Source organism: Papaver somniferum, chromosome 10 (assembly GCF_003573695.1).
Source record: "Papaver somniferum cultivar HN1 chromosome 10, ASM357369v1, whole genome shotgun sequence".
Classification (NCBI taxonomy): Eukaryota; Viridiplantae; Streptophyta; class Magnoliopsida; order Ranunculales; family Papaveraceae; genus Papaver; species Papaver somniferum.
The window spans coordinates 115,977,038-115,984,892 of NC_039367.1; positions in this window are offsets into that span (position 1 = coordinate 115,977,038).

The following is a 7,855-nucleotide window of genomic DNA, read 5'->3' on the forward strand; positions in this document are numbered from 1 at the left end:
TATATAAAACCATAAAGATTAATACTGCAAAAATCATCTTCCAAACAATTTTTTAGAATTTTAAATAAATAATCCTAAAAATAAAGATGAAAACGTTGGACATAGCTATGTGTACTCACAATAATGGCTATTCCAAACTCTAGTTATTCTTCTAAACAAAACAAGAAAAGAAGATTTACTAGACATATAACTCAGTTTTCTTTGATTATTTCATACCTTTGAAAAAGGTCCATCAAAATAGGAGTCACTGATATCCTTGATTTTATTGACCGTAGAGACGCCATGTTCAAGAGTTAGAACATTAGTTTTCGGTCAACGATGCGAGCAAGATGCCTGGCTTTGACGCAATCAAGGATGACCTTCTTCTGGTTCCTGATCAAGATGTTTTGGTACTCAAGGATTTTCGCTTGTCCATCAATGAGTTGGTTTATCTGCAATTGAAGGTTATCAAGCTCGTTCTTAACCTCAGTTTGGGCGAAGATTAAATCCTTGACAGATTCTCCTATCCAAGAGTTATACTCTTTTCTTTCAAGCATATTTTTCAAAATCAGATCTTGAGCTGAATCACATCCTTTGAAGTCTTCTTCCATCTCAATGTTTAATTCTTTTTGAGGTTGAACAAAGGTTCCCATGGACAACTTTTTCTGGCATATAAGGTATATATATGTTGTCAATCAAGGAAGACACTCTTGATAGAAACCCTAGATATCCTTAGAGAAGACTTGGACGTTCGTGGACCTGGAGAATATATTAGAAACAAGAAGGACCCAAAAGGAAATACAAGTTGTTTCTCAAATGTCTCTTTTAAACAAGGCTCAATATCTGAAAAGTTAGATAGAGCAAAAGAGATACATTAGATACAGACATCAACAGAATGGATGATAACCGTCCTTAAGACTTGAGCATCTCATAAACAAACATCTTTGTGACTCTCAAGTTAGACACAAGGATGTGAATACCTATAGTTAGGTAACATGATGAGACATAGTCTCACCATGAGTGTTTAGATAAATAGGGATATCATCAGTCAGTCTGTTTTTTGTATTCCTTTTTTCTCTTTGACTATTTTTAACTCCATAGGAGTTTCTTACAATCCTTTGAGAGAATCCATTAAATGGAACCTTTTGATGACTAAGTCTAGGACCTGTAGAGATTATTGGTTCTAGAGGATTAACTGAGATAGGTCTCCACCTTCTATACTTAGATCTACCAGTTTTATTCTCATAGACACTGGGAAGCTGTGTTTTTGTGATGTAGTTTACACCATGAGTAAAACCACGATTCCGGTAAAGATTTTGAAAAGAGTGATTTTTAAAAATATTTTTATGAGAATTATGGTTATCCGTGGGAGTGAGATCCATTGTTGATCCCGCCAAATGATTAACTCGATTGACGGTAAATAGAAGAAGATTTTGAAGATCGGATATTTGTTTCTTTCTAGCAAAACAATGTTTAGCACTATGATTCCTTTTCCCACAGAAGGAACAATTTCGTGGAAGAGAATTGTTGAAGGATATCTGATTCAAACCCATGTCCCGTTTGGAAGTTTTCCATTTATATTTTGTAGGGACTTCCTTTGGTGAGTTTTTCTTCAAGTCAGGTAACTCAGCAGGTGACACAGAAGAATTTCTCATTATAGTGTTTTCCTTAGTTAAGGAGACATACTGTTTTTGGGCTAGGTGAAGAGATGCAACAATATTCTCGGTTTCAACACGAAGTTTGTTCAGATCAGAGAAGTGTGTCTCAATCGAAAGTTTTTCTCTAAATGTTCCCTCTCTAACAATATTCTCAAGGATACTAATCTTTTCTTGTTGTAGCATATTCTCCTGGTGAGTTTTTTAATATTGTTAGAAAATGACTCAATAATCTTATAGAGTTCACGTTCTCGACTAAGAGACTTCTCAAATTCATCCAAGAGTTGAGAATGATTATGAAAATCAATTGTCTCAATTGGATTTTCTTTCGTTCTGGTGATATTCCTTTCTTCCTCTGACACCTTATCAATTATCTTGTTTCTTTCTCTGGATTCGGAAGAATCAACTAAGGAATTATCCTTTGAGGAAAAACCAAGACACTTGACATAGTCAAAAGTATGGGAAGACATAGACTATGCATATATAAGATATACTACTTTGTCCACAGAATCAGATTGCTACAAACACAGACTTTTAAGGCCTTTAAACGTGTTTGCCTGCTCTGATACCAATTGAAAATGCGGGGGTCTAACAACCTCACCCAATATTTCGACTAGCAATCTGTATGGACTAACTCCAATATACTTTCTAGAGAATCAACTAGACAATCAGACTCAATCTAGAGAAAAGTATATCGAGGAGTTAATATCTCTCTCTTGATTATATTTTACTCAAGCAAATAGAAATATGCGAGTCTTTATCAAATACAAGGATAATAACCTTGGATGTACCAAAGACCAATATCCAAGGATCAATCAATTTCCAATCAACAACCAAAGGTTGGATTTCACAATTGATCGATACAAACGCACAACCTGTGATATTTCAATTATATAACAAAATATAATGCGGAATATAGATAACACAGACACCAGAAATTTTGTTAACGAGGAAACCGCAAATGCAGAAAAACCCCGGGACCTATTCCAGATTGAACACCACACTGTATTAAGCCGCTACAGACACTAGCCTACTACAAACTAACTTCGGTCTGGAATGTAGTTGAACCCTAATCAATACCACTGGTAGGCATTTAAAGATGTGAAAATAAGACAATAAATGGATGCCTACAGTGATACCTGCAAGTGCACAAGGTCAAATTGTAGTAATGTGTGCAAGACAGGGTCATTCCACAGGGACTTGGGGTGTATTGAAGTTTCCTAAACTAGTTAATCTAAATGCAATGAGTGACAATGACACAATGAAGCAAAGAGAGCAAAACAGGGCCTACACAAGGTGAGTTAAAGGTGACAGTGGCATGGCAGTGATAAATCAAAGGCAATGGCCAAGGGCCAAAGGCAAAGGAAGAACAGGGCACAAAACAGTTATAAAAACAGCTATAAAAACAGTGATAAGAAGCCACAAAAACAGATAGACAACAAAGAAGAACATGAAAGATGCTAGGCAGTGGCTGTTTTTTGGTTAAATCCTTGTCCCTAATGGAGCTAGGTGGAGGTTTTAGCCTGCCTATGTTCCAGGGCATACATAAATGGAATGGAAGGAGAAGAAGCTTGTCCAACTGTTTTACTCCTAGCATTGACTGTCTTTTAACAGCACAATCAATCACAAGCAACAGTGGACACTAAATTCCTCCATTTCTCAATCAGCTCAATTTACATGAATTCTAACCTAAACTTCCACCACTAACAGTGAACAAACTTAACATTTGAGGAACTAAACATTAAACACTAAACATAACAGTGAACTATTGAGAAAACATCAATGAAGGGAGACAGTAAACAAGAGTGATGAAAGAACACTAGGATGTTGAATCCACCATTAACCTAAGGGATATTCTACTCACAGCTAAGATAATTACCAAAGTGCTAATTGTCTGATTAAAGCACAACTAGTCTAAGGGCTTAGCAACACTGAACATGAGCTGCACATGATGAAGACTATCTCAGCTGGTTCATAATTTCATCTAGTCCTAGCATTTGGGATTCAGAACATACATAACAGAAACAGTACAGAACATGATACAAATATTACAGAAACATAACATAACAGGAGACATGAAACATAACATGGATAGCAACAGCACATTACATCAAATGGAGAAACTGAACAATACACAGAACATGGAAAAACCTGGATAGCAAAACAGTGAAGAACAAAGGATAAAACAGAGCATAAAATGGAATTTTTTTACAGAACTCACAGTTCTGGACACACTGGCTAATCCAGGCATACCTATTACAACATCCCAAAGCATCTATTTATATCTCAATTACACTTTACAGCAAAACCCCCAAAACAGTAAATTAGGGTTTCTGAAAATTGAAATTCAGTTTACCTAATCTTTGATAATGGCTTCTGTACGTCGACCCATTCTTCTTCGACTCTCCTGCTCCTCTCCATGCCTTCCAATTGCGTTTCTAACTCGACCTAATTCATTGATTTTCTCATCTAGGGTTTCAGAGAGAAAAGAGGGGAAATCGATGAATTAGGTGGGTAGAGTGGTAGGGAAATGATGGGAAGGAGATGGGTTGTTGTAGACTGGTGATGGTAGCTATGGCAGGTGGAGAAGGTGGTTGTGGCAGTGGCAGGGCGTGGTGGTGATGGAGTTGCAGACGGAGGTGAGGGGAAGAGAAGAAGAAGTCGATGGGAAATTTGGGTAAGGTGTGTTTGGTTCGGGTATAGGGAATTTGGTGTTTGGGTGTTGATCGGGTACAACAAGTTTGATGATTTGCGAATATCAGACGTTGGATGTGGAATTGATAGATCGATCTAACGGCTATACGTGAAGAGCTTGTAGCGACCGTTGGATTGTATAATACAACGAAATTAACGGCGCAAGATGGAGTTAGGTGCTGTAGTGTTAGACAGGAGCTTCAGACTTTGATGTACTGGCGATGTTGCGACCATTAGATTTAGATGTGTCCATCTGACGGCTAGAAAGGGAAACGGGTATGGATATAGGAAATGGATCTGGGTGAGGGTTTTGGGCCTTGGATATGCCAAGCCCATATCTTCTTTAAGAACAATTCTTCCTCTTCAAGCCCAGTTCTAACCTTTTGGTCTTGTGCACAACATTCTTCGCGGCTTCCTTGCGTAATTCCTCCCGGCTTTTCACTACTTTTCTTCTCTTTTCCGCTCTGCAATTCATCTAACTTTATTTATTACCTAAAATGCAAAATTAATTAATAAAAATATTTATTCTTGAAAACAATGAAAATACAGAATATGGGATAAAATGTAGAATTAATGCACAAAGGATGAGTTAAATGCCAAGAAAAATAGAAATATGCACTTTTTAGCACTCATCAAATACCCCCAAACCTGAATTTTACTTGTCCTCAAGTAAAACAAAACTAGGGAAATCCTAACTATACCACTGTCGCTGGTCTCTCGAATGCATTTAGCGTATGCACTAAGCCTTTTAAACCACTAAGTGTCCCTAGTGGACGAGTGAAGTCTCGTGAAGGTTTACCAGAGGTGTGCCTACAAAACCTTAAGACAAAATATGAGCTCAGATTCCATGAAATGTGACATGTGCATGACAGCTTAAGCTCACAGCCGAGGAATATGTCAATCTAGCTGTCAAAGGCACAATCCTAGCACTGATAACACTAAAGACATGTGATAAGAGTGTAAAGTGTATCTACACATGTGTAAAGAAAGATCGGATGTTATGACTACTAATCACCAAGAGATAGTTTCTCAGGCTAAGAACCGAGGTCGAAATCTAGCTAGCTGTCCGGACTTTACGAGAATTGTGAATGAGTTGGAGGTATTTCACAATTACTCGCGTTGTACATCAATGGCATACACCCTCCTTGCTTATTACAATGAAACAACAAATGACTCTTTACATGGCTTATTTACATTGACTACTCTCTTTTTTTTGGAACAAGAGAGGATGGAATTGATAAATACTTGATTTTTTTTTTTTTTTTTTACTTTTTTTTTTTGTATTTTTCTGATATTTTTTCTGATATATACATCGTTTTTTTTTTTTTTTTTTTTTTTTTTTTTTTTTTTTTTTTGATAAGGAAACAGTTTTGATACATATACAAAAGGAAACAAAAAATTACATGACACTTTGCAAGAGGTAGCCCTTTTTGATGCACCCAGTAAATTCGATGGTTGTTTTTCTTAATGTAACCTCCACCTTCTATCCCAACCAACCAAAGAACAAGCTAGTCAAGTTTCGTTCAGTATTCTAAAGTGATTGGCAATCGTACTTCCGATAGAACACCTTGAAGTACGAGGCATACATGTATTGGTAGATCGTGCGCGTGCAAGTTTCTTATCACTATGTGAGATGTGCTAGAATAGGGTACCCTATCGTTCTAGACTAAGAACCCTACATATAACATATATGCACAAATCAACTTTCAAGGTGAATGAGCTCCATTTTTATGATTTTTCATTTTTTCATTTTTTAATTTTTTTTGAATTTTTTCGATTTTTTCAAAAGAAGGAGTTCGTTTTCAATTATAGCATATTATCATGGTATCCATTCCATACCCCCAAACCTAAACTAAACATTGTCCTCAATGTTTCAAAAGATAACAAAATTATAATGCAACATATGAAGAGGAACATGCTAGTAGAGTAAAAGGAGAGAGAATACCCGATTTCGAAAACACGAACCGAACTCCATTATTCACCGGCTAGAATCCAACATTTTCAACTTAGATCATATTGGATTAGCAAAATATATACAAAAGAACCAAAAGTTTTAAAATTTATCTACTTGATTATATACAAAAAATTCACCATACACCAAAAGTCTAAAGAGTTGAGGATCAACCCAAAAGACAAAGTGTAGCGGTTTCAACAACTTCACACATGAAAGAAAAGCACGTGAAGCTGTGAAACCAAATGAGCTACCCCCAAACCTGGATTTTACAGAAGATATAATTTTGAAAACAAAATCGCGCAGTTTTGGGGGTTCCTCATGCACAAGATCTAACTCAAAGTGTACTTTGCTATGGACGGGCAAACATGCCATTTCCAACTGTGGTTCCTCAAAGATATTATATTTAGATGCAAAATGGTCCAAGAGGACTTGGGAAGCACACAGTTCCAAACCTAGATTAGGCATTCTCAGAAAAATTGGTTTTACAATATTGGTACAAACCAAATCTAGGTTGGGTGGAAGGCCATCAGATTGTGACTCATGTAGGAGAATAGGCACGTCATTATCAATCAAATCAAAATCTCCTAAATCATCTACACATGTCACATCATGCTCACAATCATCAATCAAATTAGCAAGTTCACAATCAGAATCATCAACATCATCAACAGATTTGTCCTCATGCATCGGCAATTCAATGGAAACATCATATGGAATACTAGAAGAGATATCATTCATTAAGGTCTGGGCAGAGAAGCCTAATGTATTTGAACCCAAAGGTTCCATAACATCATCAGTATAGACATGTTCTTCTAATATAACATCATAATTATTATCATCCTCAACAAAACAAGAGTGTCCTTCCCTAAAAACTATAGTGTTTCTATTCCACTCATTTACCTCTAGATTAGGTTCATGTTCAATATGACTATCATGAGTAGGGTTAAAAACACTATTTTGATAATTAATTTCATTAGGGATAACAATGCTGCTATGATCATTCAATGTATGCATTTCTAAACTAGCAGTGTTTTGTTTGAGGAGATTGATGTTTTCCATTATAGATTGCATACAAGGGCTCATGTGAAATTGTTCGTCCTCCCCTTGTGGTGATTGATACATGGGTGCATGGTCGTTAGGGTCTATAAATGGTTGATCGCAACCTTGAAAAGGTTGATTATGGTCCCAATAACCACCATCATAATAATCTGTAGGTTCTACAAACCTTGGAATTTCTCCAGTCCGCCTAAATTCATGGAAAATATAGCAATTCGCAATAGTGTGGTCTAAGCCATCACATGCGGGACAAGGATAGATTTCAGGTTGCCTAGGAAAGTTAGATGTGACAGATTCCTCATGTGCTTGCTTTTCTAAAGCTGCGACTCGAGCTTCTAATTGATCCATAAGTGATGATTGTGTGAGTGAGGCTCTAGCAGAATGTTCATTTTCACGTTGCGATGAATGATGCATGTATGAATAGTCATTAGGGTTCATGTATTGCGGCTCGGGACTTTGAAAATGTCCATAATAATTCCTATGACTATTGACATCATGGTCCGTGGAAGGTTCATAA